At 43.1% G+C, this 14,066-nt stretch overlaps 1 protein-coding gene across 2 annotated transcripts in view; it reads right to left on the bottom strand.

Annotated features, from left to right (window-relative positions):
• KLHL28 (kelch like family member 28) overlaps positions 1-14,066 on the bottom strand; it is a 230,082-nt gene that overhangs the window by 8,140 nt on the left and 207,876 nt on the right. The window lies entirely within an intron of this gene.

Here is a 14,066-nt window from a genome sequence, read left to right as displayed (position 1 = left end):
TTGCAGTTTTGTGTACCCAGCTGGGCTCAATGAGAAAAACACTGATTTCAAGAGTTCAATAGTCTTTTTACACTGAAAGCATCATTATTACTTTCAGTGTGATCTCTCACCAAGCACAGGATACACATCCCTTCTTAGCTCTCTTCCGTCCATCTAGACTTTCACACAGGTTAGACATAGCGTAAACTATGCACCTTCCAACCACCCCCCCGCCCTCCCCTCCCGCTGCCCCAGATAATTATCAGTAACCGCCAATTGAAATTTCAGCTCTGAATTGTTTAATTCTGCTAATTACTTTGTTACCATTTTCCAGTCTTTGATTTCGAGTCTGTTCTCAGTGTGCAGTATTTTAGTGGAACACTGATAAGCAACTCCTACCCGGATAGCATAAAAATAAACTCTGAGGTGAAGTCTGTAACCATGTGCATGTGGGTTTCAGGCAATGTGATCAGGAGTCATTACATGCATGCCCAAAACCAAATCAAAGGCTGAAGAAAAACAACTGTAATATTTCAAAACGAAAATCAGATGTGTGAGACTGCATAACAAGTGGATCTACAAAACACATGCTGAAAACTTGCTGTTCACCCGTACACCAAAAACCACTCCATGGAATTACGCAACACAGAATTAATTGCCCATGATCTCCAACATTACATCATTGGTGAGAACGATTACAGCATCATTAACACCATCAATGTCACCTGGTGATATATATGAGGACATCTGCTGGATGATGTCGATGGAAGAGCAGACATCTGGTTAACAAAGCAAAGGCATCATTTTATTTCAATTTAATTTACATGGTTATATAGGTTTACTGACAAAGTGCAGCTTTTTGTTTCCAAGCAAAGTCTAGAGGATATAGATTATTTGCTAGTATAAATATTGTCTTTGATATCCAAGTAATCTCTGAGGAAATCTGTGAGAATTCACTGAAATTTCAATATTTCGTTACTAATGTTTGTGAGAACTTCTCTTTGCTACATGTGACTGCAGCCATCCTTCAAAAAATGCCTGTAAGAACATCTGCTGGCTGTCAATGAAACTACTGACCTCCGTTGGGAAGGAAGTGTACCGTGCATGGTAAACAGTAGAGTTCTCCTGTGCTGGACCCGACGGCATTTGAAACTGGAATCCTGACTTTAATTTGTGGCCCTAGTGTTGTGTTAATCTAGCGTGTGTGCAAGGGCCTGAGTCTTGCCTTCACAGTGCAGGGTCTGGGATCAGTCCAGTGACCTGGAGGTATGCACTAAGCATGCTCTCATAGTAGGCAGTGACCACTGTGTCTGTCCTGGGTATAGCACACAAAGGGGTGGTGGCAATGCCTGCCTGCATCAGACAGTGGAAATGTATTACCTGAATCCCTGTGGCTGAAGACTCCGATATTGAAGTGAGGAGGATGGAGATAATGCTGCCTTCAGAAAGTTCATGTTTTTGTTGGCAAGGGGCTGCTGATTAATTCTTCCTGAGCCCTGCCATTTGTTAGAAGAAGACATAAGGGATGAGGGGCTGGGCTGCAATTTCACCTGTTCAAAGTGAGGAGGGTTCTAGGACAAGCTTGCTGTTTTGTCTGTGAATGATTATTGCTTCAAGAAGGCTGACGACAGTCAATGCAAAAAATCTCAGACCTCACTGTGCACATGATGTGGATACTCCTATTTGGCATCATTCTCGGTGCTACCTGCTGTGAGAAGCATCACTTTATGCAAAGGGGGTATCTATAGAGCAGCCTGAATATACTTGAAAGAGTACTACTCACACCGGTTCTGAAGCTTGGAACATTGAAGCCACATCTGCAGGTTGGTAAATGTGTGTAAAAGTGAGATCCAAACCACCCCACTTTGTTCCTGTTCTCAGTTCTTTTTGACGAGGAAGGAAGCACTCTGCAGAGTATCCAAAGAGCTGCTGTGTAACCATGGTTCGTGTCGGACAGCCTGTCTCCCAAAGGTCATGGGACATCATCTGAAGTAAACATTTCTGCTAGAGGAACTGACAATCTGCCTAAAGAACTTAGAGGTCTGACTGCCTGCTGAGAGAGGGAAGAAGTGCGTCTGGCCTTTCAATAGGAGACACTGTCCAGGAGGATAGGCCCATGTGTTCCCAATGAGGAGAACCCCAGAAAAGGCTTACAACTTTAGTGTGTGGCAGGAGACCGCCTGTTGTGAAAAAGTCCCCCAGGACCATCAGCCCAGTTCATGGTGTGAGTTGTATTACATTTGTCAACATATCACTCAACAAAGAGTTTGCTCACCATGTGCTGCCACTGCCGCCAAGAAGCATAATACTGGGCCACCGCCCAGCCCAGAGACAGATCTACCCAAGGGCTGCCAATGCCCAAAGATATCATGGCATGAAGATTCAGCCTGAAGGCCGCAACTACCTCTGCTGAGCACCTACCCATAACAGACCAAGAGGGCCACCCCTGCTTTGATGTGAAGACCCACCTCACTGAATTATTATTGTAATACCATCACAAATGGCTGCCGCTGGTGCTCCGCAACGAAGAGCCTACAGGATGAGAATGCCACACACCCATGGTGGTCGAGAGAAACTTGCAGGTAGACTGTAGGGCTTGGCATGAACCTGGTGCTGAGAGTCACAAAGGTGCGTGTGACGCTCTGTCACGCCTGCTAGAGGCTATTTGATGTTAAAGGAACAATATACTGCTGGAGCAGCATACTTAAAACAGTGATAACATTTAAGCTAACTATCCTGTGTCAAATCTGTCCTGAACCCATAGAAGGGTGGAGACAGTAATAGCAGAAATCTTGTCTCTAGCAGGAAGGGAAGGTGTTGTAACACCTCGAGATAATGCAGTATTTTGCAACCCTGTATTTCATATCCACTGAATCGTACAGTATTTAGTTTTCCTGCAAGTTTAAAAGTGCTTTCTTTTCCATAAAGGTAAGCATTGGACTGGACATGACCTTATTGTTTCGGTTGTGGAATTCTGAGCTCTTGCCACCAGCCCACTACCTCTCAGACAAGCCCCTGATTACTTTCTCACACAACTCTGAAATTGAAGTGCAAACCAGTTGTACTTGGCCTAGTTTGCAGGGCCATTGTCAGACGGGCCCCAAGAACCCAGTGGAAAAATACCTCAAGCATCATGGTTTGGGCCTAGTGGTCCCATCTGCCCTGTGACAACTTGTCACACCAAATAAGATTTTTTGGATGCAAGTAGAACAGCAGCCTTTGTTGCGTTATAGACCCTGGTAGGAGATCTGAAAGCTATGACAGAACTGCAACCGTTCATCTCCATGTAAAGTGAGGCTATGTTGTATTGGTCAGGTCACTGACAAATGCTCTTTGTTTTGGCATTTGTCAGGTCACAAGCAGTGCTTTCAGTGGAAACTGTGTTTTCATAGCTAATCATTACTGGGGTATTTCAGCGTACTTCTAGGTTTTCGCTCTAAACCACAGAATATTTGAACTGAAGTTTTTCCACTAGGGAATATATACATCATAGTTCTATTGTGCCTCTTGTGCTATAACATTTGTCAATTTAAACTGCTGAACTCAAATCAGTGAAAAAACAGTAAATCTAATTTAAGACCAGACAAAACTTTACGATTTCCAGTATCAAGGGCTAACAAACAGGCTAGCAGAATTGACAGGGCCAGTCACCTTTTGCCTAGGCAAATAGTATTTTCTCTCTTAGGTTAATCAGGGTTGTTTCAGTGCTATACAAGGTTCTAAAGAGATGGCACATGACTCTTCTGGGTCTTTATGACTAGATATTCCAATGCCTTGGTGATGGCACTTTCCTCAAATAAGTAAGCAATGTCACACTATGTATCGAAATTCATGCTGCCATTATCAAACTAAGCAACATACTAGAATGTCTGTTGGTGATTGGCAGAAAGGTAGGACTGGTTAAATAGAATAGTTTTTTTTCATTAAAGTGAATGGTCTCCTTAAGACTAGTATGAAGCAGTCTTTTGGTTAATGAGGAGTCAAGTTTGGATCGAAGATTACAAAGTTCATTTATAGCTTGTAAAGTTCTTCTCAGTGATCTAGAAAAAGTGATTGAGGCAAGTGCATGAAATTAAAAGTGGTGGGGGTCTCTGGGTGGATTACAGGTAAGTAGGTGCTCTATTTATCATGACTTTCTTGCTGTTTGAAACCTGTTACACAATGATCAGTATTGTATGATTGTTGCACAAACTCCTGGGTGGCAATAGTTTCTTGCCCGGACAAAGTTAACTGGATCTCAACAAATTATTTTCTTTCTAGAGTGTTTTTTTTGCAATTTCTAGCAATAGTCACATGTCTTGAGAGGCGGACCACAATGATGGCGGAAGAAAGCTCTCGGATATGGTGCCTCAACGTGGCACTAAGCTTTTAAATGCTCTGTTTCAGATCCAGTACTTGAGCTCTGCTACTTACCACAGTTGCATGGTGCAGGGTAAAATTAATTGTATAGGGAATAAAGGACCTTCTTTGGTCACCATAAAGTTACAGATAATTTCTGCTATTGTGGTATGCACGTACCAGTAACTGGATGGCTGTTCTTCTCACAGGATAGGTCATTTTTGAGCTGGACAGCTGATGGAAAATAAAGGTTTCTAACCTGTAATGGGAGTTCTCAGTTGTGATTATCCTCATCAACACCCTTTGGCAATATTCCTGTATGTCCAGTCAGATCCACCAACACCTTTTTGACACATTAAAAATAGACCAATCTGTTTTAAAAACAGCCATGCCAGGAGTAGGTATTGCTGATGTTTAGGATGGTGGCTTTCTGCTTGAGCGCCACACCACTGTCTGCACAGCAGGACTCGAGTGTGCAAGGCCATCAAATGCAAAGAGAAAGGGGCGCTGCTCCCTCCTACCCAGCCAACTGTAAACCAGTGCTCCTGCAACACAGATTTCTGAGCCCTTCATCCATCTATCTGGGTGACTATGCAAGTAGACTTCAGAGAATGTAGTGGTGGAGTTGTAAGTAACCTCCTCTTCTGTGTTGAATGGAGACCACCAAGGCGCAAACAGAGGATGGTAGACAGGTAAAAAAAAAAAACACCAATTCTTTTGCACTGGAACCAGTGGCACAGGGGATGATTTCGGCTGTAAGCGCTCAAAGAGAGGCATTGCCACAGCAGAGCTGTAACCCTTCCCTGCACAAGTAAAAGACTCAAGGGTAAAGAGGAAAGTGTGACTATATCTTTGTAAACTTCCCAGATAGGACACAGACTGCAGAGAAGTGATCCGTAGGTCTAGACTGACCTCCTGTGTACACTGGATACATCCCATTCCTAAACAAGCATTGGCATAGCCAATAGGTCTTGCCTTTGGGATCTTATAAGTGTTTAGCCATGCAACAGTTGCATAACTAAATACTTATAAGGCCCCAAAAGGGAGACCTATTGGCTATGCCAAGCGGCTGAGCGGCCGTGAAAGTGATCGCAATCAAATATCAAAGCGGCCGTGAAAGTAATCGCGGTTGTGCGCGGCACGCGCGCATGCACTGTAGCTCTAGGCTGGCCTGGTAGCACTTTTTGGAGCCCTCTCAATAAGTCTCGCCAGACCAGCGCATGCGCTGTGTCAGGCGAGACCTAAAAAGCACAGTGTGCGGGACCGCCACATTGAATTGTGAGCTTCTACAAAGTAATGGCTGATAAGAAAAGAGGCTCTAAAAAGGAACTCTTTCGACCATGAAGTACTGCATCCCTTAAGGTACAAAAAGAACGTACATGTCATGATCCCTAAGATGAGAAAGAAGTGATGCTCACAAGTGGCCAGAGTTTTCTAGAAATCCATCAGTGTGCTCCAAGGTGAACCGAGTTCAAAGACAGGAAATAACACTGCTTGATTAATGCTGTGGAAGTCAAAAGGAAGACTTGAAAGGGTAGTTAGTGGTGATTGCTCTACCTTGAACTATATAGAGCAAGACAGATTTCTCATTGGAGAAAATGAGAGAGTTCAAATTTTGCATAGTTAAACGTGTTGTGAAATAGAATGCAAGGGTGAGGGTTATGATTAACCAGAGGAGAGGAAGCTAGTGGTGGGTCAGGGGAATCCAGCCACTATCCCCTTGGATACACTACATGGAAAAATGGAGAATGTTTATCGGACTCTGCAAGGACAACACAATAATCGGAGCACTACCTAATTTTTCTATGCAACATAGTGCCCATAAAAAAAGCCCAGCGGGGACCTTGACAAAGGTGGAACAGTCATGTTAGTTCAATGGTCGACAGACTCAAGAGAAAAGATTCTGGAGGAACCGAGCTAAGAGGAGGACTTTTTTTGTGAAGGTTTTTCACAATTTATTGCTTCTGGGGCTGAACCCAGATACACTATCAGAGGTAAAAAAAAACTGTTGTTCATAAACAGATTATGTACTCTCTTGAAATAAAAACTGTGCTCCAACATCACATCCAGCTTAAAGTGGAACACCAACACAAAAACATATTTTGACTCAGGAAGCAGCAAATTCTGGATGATTTAAGAGTTGCAGAGACCAGGGTCACGAAGGCAGTTATAGTCAACCAGTGCTGATGTTGAAGGGTCGAAGGTAAGCTGCACACATGCAATTAGTAGTGGAGTATTTCTCGGGTGCAGGCAATGATGGTGAGCGTAGGGAAATGGCTACCGAATAAGAGGGGAGGCTGTTTCTTTTGATGCTTTTGGTTGTTCTGCTAACTTGGTCCGGTTGTACCACTTTGATTTGGTTACTTGAGCAGTAGATAAATAAGGAAACAATGATAATACATGTTTGCTCCATTACGAAGTTTTAGAATGTATAAATATGGTTAGGGCTAGTAAGGTCTTGTATAATAGTCTGATGACTGCAACATTTCTTGCATATAACAGAAATACATAAAAAAGCATGGAAACAATGCATAGCAATGTCCATAGGAACAGCACTGGCAAAGCCTATGGGTCTGGCTTCAATATTCGAATGAGAGGTAACAACATTGGCAACTGTCTGTGTTTGCACTTGTTCACTCATTAAAACCAGATCTATTGGTAAAGTTTTTTTTTTTGTGATGACATTGATGGGGAAGAAGATGGATAAGAGACAGATGGAAACACAATAGGAAGATGCACATAGGGAATTAATCATGCAAGGAAAGACACAGATGGCAAAGAACAATAGTTAAGATAAACAAAGAACAGCCCATTAAGTTCTGATTTTAAAAAATTGCAAGCTGCAGTGAAAACAAAACCAATTGCTTTTGGTTTACAATGCACAAATTAGCTACATAATCTAATGTGTACAAGCCTTCCTTAGGATGTGGCATGATACATGAAACTGCCAACAGCATGAGGTCAGAGACTTTACTTCTATGGGCGGAGCCAAAGTCCTCTTCCTGTATTTTGTTAAAGAATTGGGAATAGTAAACCAGCAGATACTTCTGCTGTGAAGCCACACCTTTAAAAAAAAAAAAAAAAAAAAAAAAAAAAAAGAAAAAGTAACAGTCTCTTAAAAAAACAACACACTGAATTAAGTACTGTTCAATTAAAGGCCGCCAGCGCTGGGGCACCCATAACGGCGGTGATTCGGACAGTTACTATTTCTTCTGGACAAAAACATAGGTCTGAATGGCAGCTTCTTAAATGTTTGAACAGACAGCTGAAGAAGATATGGATACCACCACTGGCGAGTCCAGACAGATGCGGTCTAGATCAAATGAAGCGACTTCCCCAGACCCTCTATGACCTTCTGATTTTATTAAGCTGAAAGGTACTGAAAAATCACCCTATTTTATTCCATAAAGAGAAGCCATAATGACCAAGGAGGGTGCCTGTATACCACAGCCACCATTGTGTAGGCACTGTTGATACACTTAGTCTGTCCAAGATGGTTCAAATTCTTGCTCTCATTCTTGAAAGACCCAAAAGAACAGCACGCATTCAAGCACTATCTTTCAACTGCACAACCCACCACAGAATACGGCGACGCTTGATATCTAAAGAAAACCAATATTTTTCCTCTAAGGGGTGACAGCTATATAAATATATAACACCATCCGTCTGCGATACATGATAATAATACACTCTCAGGCTCCAATGTAGTAATGAATCAGGAAGTTTATTTCCACGCTACGCGTTTCGGCTGTAAAGCCTTGTTTACACGATGGAAGAAAAACATTTGTCACCATTAAATAAACACCTCGCTTCACGTAAGGTGATTGACATAGATAACGGACTGTGCACAATACGATCATGTCCAGGCTCAAGAAACCGTGCTCTCTCTGTCACAGGATAGCAGCATTGTCATCCGCCCAGCAGACAAGGGTGGGAATGTTGTTATACTGGACAGAGATAAATACATCGCAGAAGCTTTACGCCAACTTCAAGACAAGAAGTTTTATATAGAAGTCAACAGGGAGATATACTCCAATAGTGTAGAGTTGGTCTGGGAGAAATTAAACAATTGGAAGGATCTAGGGATTCTAGAATGGGAAGAATACTGCGATCTTAAAAAGGATTACCCTATTCTACCTGTACTATACCGGTTACCCAAGGTGCATAAAGATGTTACAAATCCCCCGGGGAGACCAATTGTTTCTTCAAAAGGATGTATCACTGAGAACATTTCGAAATATGTCAACTTTTTTCTCAGAGATTATGTCAGCAGACTCCCTTCCCATGTCAAGGACACTAAGGATTTTGTAGACAAAATAGACGGCATTGAATGGGAGGAGGATCTTTTACTGGTGACACTTGATGTCAGCTCCCGCTACACCATAATCAAGCATGAGCATGGTGTAGAGGCATGTAAACACTACTTACAGACTAGACACATCAGATTCAAGGACCATACCACCATGGTCGTTGAGATGATGGAGTTCTGCCGTACCCACATTTTTATGTTTGATGGTATATTGTACAAACAAGTGACTGGTACCGCGATGGGGACTTGCTTTGCCCCATTGTTTACGAACCTGTTCCTAGGCAAGTGGGAAGAAGAGACCCTAGGGGATGAATCCACCTTTCATGAAAGACATAATGTTAAACTTTGGCTCCGCTACAGCGACAATATTTTCATGGTGTGGGGGGGCACTGAGCTTGAGGCCACGAGGTTTATTGAGAAATTAAACAACAACAATTATAACATCAGTCTCACCAGTACCATGAGTAAAATCTCAGTGGAATTTCTAGACACCAAGGTGGAGGTAGTAAGTAATACCATCCAAACCAAACTCTATCGTAAGGATACGGCAGGTAATACCTTATTGCATGCCCTCAGTAGTCACCCGGACCCTTTGAAATGGAGTATACCGTTTGGGGAATTACTGAGGGCAAAACGTAATTGTAGCACCACAATAGGGTACAAGGAAGAATCTGCCATTAGGATAGAAAGGTTCAAAACCAGAGGCTATCCAACATGGGTCCTGAATAAAGCCACTCGCAAGGTGGAACAAATAGAGAGAACAGAAATATTAAAATCCAGAACAGACGTTGAGTCAGAAACGACTACACAAGAGGATACAACCAGAATCATACTAACATATAACAGAAATGCTAGGGATATCGGGAATATACTGATAAAAAAACTGGGATATCCTTAAAAGCAATCTGAATATAGGTTCCATCATTAGTGAGAAACCCTGTATCACCTATAGTAAGGGATATAGTTTTAGGGACAGGCCAGTACACAGTGATGTTACAATCTATTAAACCATGAAAAATCAGGGACTCAAAGGTTTCTTTCCCTGTGGACACTGCAGGGCGTGCAGGAACAGTACCATGAAAAAAGAGTATCGAGATGGAGGGGGAAGGGTTAAACCTATTGCACAGTTCCTCACTTGTGAAACTCCGTTTGTAGTTTACTGTCTAGAATGCCCCTGCAAGCTGAGATACATAGGGAGCACAGTCCATTCAGCCAAGAAACGCGTACTGGAACACATGCGGGCTATCACTAATTGTGACAAACAGTATCCGGTAGCCCGCCATTTTCAAGAACACCATTTCTCCAACAACATAGGTCTTAGCTATTTCGCCATGGAACATATCCCAAGATCCACGAGGGGAGGTAATCTGGTATTGAAACTAAGACAACGTGAATCAAGGTTTATCATTGACCTCCAGACCAAATTCCCGGGGGGGGGCTCAACCTTGACGAAGAACTACGAATACATCTGTATGAAATGTAATGTATATTTGATAGTCAATATGTCCCTCATAACAGTCAGAGAAAGAATGTATATAATGCTATTGTACACATGAGTGTTCATCTTGTGTTGATTTTATCTCACTGATCTTATTAGTATTTTCATATTATTATATATATTTTTTCTTCTTATATATTTTTTCTCTTTCTCTTTTTTTCACTACAGGAGGGAAGGCAGGCACCCACATCACTTTGGTGGTGTCACATTCACGGGCTCCCAAACCTTTTTTCCGGAGGCACTTCACAAGTTGGTATCATGTCAGATTTAAAGTTGTCACTTAGAGTTTCCTTTTTCTGAATTGACATTTGTTCTGCCCATAGCCTGGGTGACTATGGACACTGGCCCGCTATATATTCTTTGGAATCTCCTTTGGAATTAATTAATTCTTTTGGAATTGTTCCTTCTCTATTACTGATGGGCACTAGTACCCATGACATTTTTGTAGATCGAGGAGGGCCAGTACTTACATTTAATATAGCCGGTTATCATGGACACATGTCCAGCACTTGCGCATGTGTATATGTGTGCATACAGTAACTTATTTTTCCGGCAGTTTAAGCACATCATAAACACCTCTGTATAAATAGTATACACCGGTTGTCTTTTTCCTCACTTTAGGAATAGACCGTAGTGCATGTATTAGGACGACACATTTAACCCTGGTTTCAAATCCAATTTAAATTCAAATGTAGTCATTGAAACAGGCAGAACTCATGTTATGTATTTATTGAGGTGATGTAGGTCACATAATCTTGTACACTACATGCACGCGTCACTTTGCGTTAACGAGGCACCGTGATTACATCTATTTAACTGTGCACGATCCACATACGCTACCTGAAATATATTATCGGCAATGTGCCTTTGTAAAGCTGTTATTGGTCCGTTTTGTAACATTACTGTACTTGACGTAGCAATATTGAGGAAACGAATTATGAAATTAATAATGCTCTTAATGCTCGTTTGCTACAGAATATGGCTCTTGTATTACCAAAGGAAATGATGGACGGAGTGTTGAACATTGCATGCACTCACCCCCAGTCAACTGATCTGGGTTTAATCCATCACCGTTCTTTAGCCCACTCTGCCACCCCAGTTCAGACATGGCCATATGCAAATCAGTCTGACCCTGTGCCTCATGGGAACAGTCCAGCCCGAACTGCCAAGCCATGTCTTCCCTGGACCGGAAACAAGCTTCCTAGGACCGGTTTCTGGCATTTCAGCCGTCTTCAGCCAGGCGTGCTTGAATCCAGTGGCAAAGTGAGCAAGGGACTCACGTCTGAGCATACCCTGCCAACTTATTGCGAACAAAGCAAAAACCAAAGGAAATGATGGACGGAGTGTTGAACATTGCAAGCACTCACCCCCAGTCAACTGATCTGGGTTTAATCCATCACCGTTCTTTAGCCCACTCTGCCACCCCAGTTCAGACATGGCCATATGCAAATCAGTCTGACCCTGTGCCTCATGGGAACAGTCCAGCCCGAACTGCCAAGCCATGTCTTCCCTGGACCGGAAACAAGCTTCTTAGGACCGGTTTCTGGCATTTCAGCCGTCTTCAGCCAGGCGTGCTTGAATCCAGTGGCAAAGTGAGCAAGGGACTCACGTCTGAGCATACCCTGCCAACTTATGGCGAACAAAGCAAAAACCAAAGGAAATGATGGACGGAGTGTTGAACATTGCAAGCACTCACCCCCAGTCAACTGATCTGGGTTTAATCCATCACCGTTCTTTAGCCCACTCTGCCACCCCAGTTCAGACATGGCCATATGCAAATCAGTCTGACCCTGTGCCTCATGGGAACAGTCCAGCCCGAACTGCCAAGCCAGGTCTTCCCTGGACCGGAAACAAGCTTCCTAGGGTATGCTCAGACGTGAGTCCCTTGCTCACTTTGCCACTGGATTCAAGCAAGCCTGGCTGAAGACGGCTGAAATGCCAGAAACCGGTCCTAGGAAGCTTGTTTCCGGTCCAGGGAAGACATGGCTTGGCAGTTCGGGCTGGACTGTTCCCATGAGGCACAGGGTCAGACTGTGTTGCATATGGCCATGTCTGAACTGGGGTGGCAGAGTGGGCTAAAGAACGGTGATGGATTAAACCCAGATCAGTTGACTGGGGGTGAGTGCTTGCAATGTTCAACACTCCGTCCATCATTTCCTTTGGTTTTAGTCTTGTATTACCAGCACAGTAATACCAATACACTGCCAGCAATACAGAAAGCCACAGGGCATGGTATATGTATATATGTTCCAATATGGCCGCGGCGGTTTCTTGAGCCTGGACATGATCGTATTGTGCACAGTCCGTTATCTATGTCAATCACCTTACGTGAAGCGAGGTGTGTATTTAATGGTGACAAATGTTTTTCTTCCATTGTGTGAACAAGGTTTTACAGCCGAAACGCGTAGCGTGGAAATAAACTTCCTGATTCATTACTACATTGGAGCCTGAGAGTGTTTTATTATCACATACCGCAGACGGATTGTGGATTATTTTACCGGGTGCTCTTTCGGTGTATACACCACCCTCCACGGGTCCGTAGTCTTGTCAGGAGCAATTTGGAGATATATATATATATATATATATATATATATATATATATATATATATATATATATATATATATATATATATATATATATATATATATATATATATATATATATATATATATATATATATATATATATATATATATATATATATATATATATATATATATATATATATCACTTAAAAAACCATAGGTTTCACACATGTGATAGTTAGCTGGGCATTTTCCTCATGAAAAACCAATGAAATTCCCCCGTTATAGTTAGTGCAGGCAACTATAACTCACGCGACCGTAATCCGCTGCTGATGACGTCAGATATTACATCACTGTATTTACACATTTATATACCCATGTCGTCTTCCTTTTTTTTTTTAGCTATACATATATTTTTTTTTTTCCAGAAAGACACATATGTCATCAGTGATGTAATATCTGACGTCATCAGCAGCGGATTACGGTCGCGTGAGTTATAGTTGCCTGCACTAACTATAACGGGGGAATTTCATTGGTTTTTCATGAGGAAAATGCCCAGCTAACTATCACATGTGTGAAACCTATGGTTTTTTTAAGTGAATTTGCAAGGTTTTTTAAATGCTAATTCCTAACTATAACGTGTGTGAAACCTATGGTTTTTTCAGTGAATTTGTACGGTTTTTTAAATGCTAAGTTACTTTACGCCGTTCGTGCCGTGCGCGCACGGTGCGCTTCGCACACGGTGCGCGCACGGTTGGCACGCGGTGCGCTTTGCGCACCGCGCGCCCACTTCACGCAGTTCGTTCCGTTCGCGCACGGTGAGCACGCGCTGCGCTTTGCGCACCTCGCCCCACTTTACGCAGTTAGTGCCGTGCACGCACGGTGCACTTTGCGCACCGTGCACGCACGGTGGGCACGCAGTGCGCTACGCGCACCGCGCGCCCACGTTACGCTTAATGGGCCATGTACGCACGGTGCGCTGTGCGCACCGTCCGCAAAAGGAGGACACATGATACGCTTTGTTGTTAAGGGTTTTGGCATAAACTGTTACTATGTAATAAGTCATGCACGCACGATGCGCTGCGCGCAGCATGCGCACACGGGGGGATTGACATTGCGATTTTATTTTAAAGCATTTATGCCGTGCGCGCACGCTGCGCGAACCTCGCGGAATTATTTTCATTTTTATAGTGCGCGCACGCTTCGCGCACTCGGCGATTTACCGAAAAAAATGTAATTTTTTTTAATTGCCCTTGGGGGACCTCCTGGGACCCCTTGACCCCAGCTAGGGGGTCAGGAACTGTCCAGCGTGCTCCCTTTACATGTTTTTCTCCTTTGTGTTTCACCCCCCTCTCAGTGCGAGAGACAAAATGACGGCCGACACTTCCTGGTTTCGACCGATTCGAATGTTTACT

Source organism: Triturus cristatus, chromosome 9, assembly GCF_964204655.1.
Source record: "Triturus cristatus chromosome 9, aTriCri1.1, whole genome shotgun sequence".
Lineage (NCBI taxonomy): Eukaryota > Metazoa > Chordata > Amphibia > Caudata > Salamandridae > Triturus > Triturus cristatus.
The sequence above is the reverse complement of the archived record's forward strand: the minus strand, read 5'-3'. Positions and strand labels throughout refer to the sequence as shown.